Below are 2,349 nucleotides of genomic sequence, written 5' to 3' on the forward strand. Positions count from 1 at the left end.
GCTTTTTTAGAACTGACCACTGACAAAAGGTAGCGCCAAAGATGAACTAGTTTCAGCTGATAGCATTCACTTCGGGAGTAATTCAAAACTGGTTTACTGGGGTAATGGTTGTATAAAGGTGTTTCGGGGCAATATCGATAAAAATGCAACATCCAAAAATGTACTGAATATTGATTGAGAAACATAAGTAATTCATATCAACAATATATTCGACACCCCAGCAGCTGAAAAAAAAAAATTGAGGTGATATACATCAAGAAATTGATTGACACGTAAGGACAGCTTGTATCTGAAGTGTTAAAGAACAATAAGATTCAATTGATGTGTGCGTTACTGAGACAAGCGAGAAACATCTAACGAGTGTTAATAAAAAAAATATTTTTTCTATCTATCTCTCTATCTATCTATCTATCTATATAAAGAGGGTCATTTTAGTAATGCTAAAAACCGCATAACTGGAGCGAAAAGACTAAAAATGCAAATTTCTCAAACCTACTTTAAATTACCTGGGAAACAGTCATCTTGGTACTAAAAATTTATAAATCATTTCTGAGATTGAAAAACTCACGCGTCGAAAGAAAATAGTAATAATTGCTACCTGATGCAATCGGTTTACTGGTAAAGAATGCAGCCATATGAAAGAATAAAACCCAAAGAGTTTCCTTTAAGTAGAGAGGTGAGAGAAACTCACATATTAAGAGATACAATGAATGTTTTCTCGTCTGCAAAATTCGTATCCTGAGCACGATGTTCAAATCGGAAATATGGATGATTTTCACAGTGAATCGGAAATATGGTTGATTTTGACAGTGTGACAGTTAGTGCGATATCATCATCCTTATATACGATAGTTAAATCACCCGGAAAGGTATTGAATTTTTACAAGAAAATCGTTTATATATTATATATGTACATTATAAGGAAAAACGTATAGCCGTACAGAGATATACAATTTATGAACATTACTCGATTCATCATAAGCACATTTTTTATTTTCCATGAGTGGTCTAGAAGAAATCTGAATGCAGGAGCGTTGTCATAAACTGTCGTGTACGCCAATTTCTTATTATCTTTATTTTTAATTTCCGATGAGTCGTTTGGGTTTTTTAGAACTGACTTCACGGTGAAAAGGTAGTGCCAAAGTTGAACTAGTTTCAGCTGATAACATTCACTTTGGGAGTAATTCAAAACTGATTTACTAGGGTGATGGTTGTATAAAAGTATTTTGTAGCAATATCGCTAAATATCCAACTTCCACAAATGTACTGAATATTGATTGAGAAACGCACCTAATTCATATAAAAACTCATTAGACACTTCTGATTCTTAGAGAAATCACATTTAGTAGATATTTATCAAGATGTTGATTCATATAGAAAGAGAGCTGGTATCTGAAGTGTTTAAGAACAATAATATTCATTTGATATGGTCGTCATCGATACAAACGAGAAATATCGAACGTATTAAAAAAAATATATATATAAAAATATATGCACATTATGATGATTTCCTTAGGTAAAATCACTAAAAACTGTCAGTTTTTGAGAAGGAATATTTATGAGATTTCACTTTCATCCTTAAATTAATACGATAAAGTACAAACTGTCCCAATAGCTATTTTTCAATAGCTAAAAAAAAAATCTAAGTTGAAAGAAATCTAAGTAAACTGTATTAAATTAGAGACGTGAGAAGGACTTGGACATTAAGATATACAGTGGATATTTTTTCGTCTGCATCGCATAGGCTTTTGATTGGTATGAAGAGCACAGTGTTCAAATCGGAAATATTGAAGATTTTTACTGTGTAACAGTTCGTGCTATATCATCATCCTTATTTATGATAGTAAAGTCACAACTAAAGGTAATGAATCTTAAAAAAAAAAACCGTTTATTTATTATCATGTACATTATTAGCAAAATCTTGTAGCCGTACTAAGATATGCTATTTCTAAATATTACTCGAATCATCATGTACACATTTTTTTTTTCCATTAGTGGTCTAGAAGAGAATCAGAATGCATGAGCGTTATCGTGACCTGTCGTGTCTGCCAAGTTTTGATTATCTTTATTTTCAATTTCTTATGAGACGTTTGGCTTTTTTAGAACTGACCACTGACAAAAGGTAGCGCCAAAGATGAACTAGTTTCAGCTGATAGCATTCACTTCGGGAGTAATTCAAAACTGGTTTACTGGGGTAATGGTTGTATAAAGGTGTTTCGGGGCAATATCGATAAAAATGCAACATCCACAAATGTACTGAATATTGATTGAGAAACATAAGTAATTCATATCAACAATATATTAGACACCCCAGCAGCTGAAAAAAAAAAACATTGAGGTGATATACATC

Source organism: Coenobita brevimanus, unplaced genomic scaffold (genome assembly GCF_032717465.1).
Source record: "Coenobita brevimanus isolate Jiangsu-jjx unplaced genomic scaffold, ASM3271746v2 jjx.HiC_scaffold_1995, whole genome shotgun sequence".
NCBI classification, from domain to species: domain Eukaryota; kingdom Metazoa; phylum Arthropoda; class Malacostraca; order Decapoda; family Coenobitidae; genus Coenobita; species Coenobita brevimanus.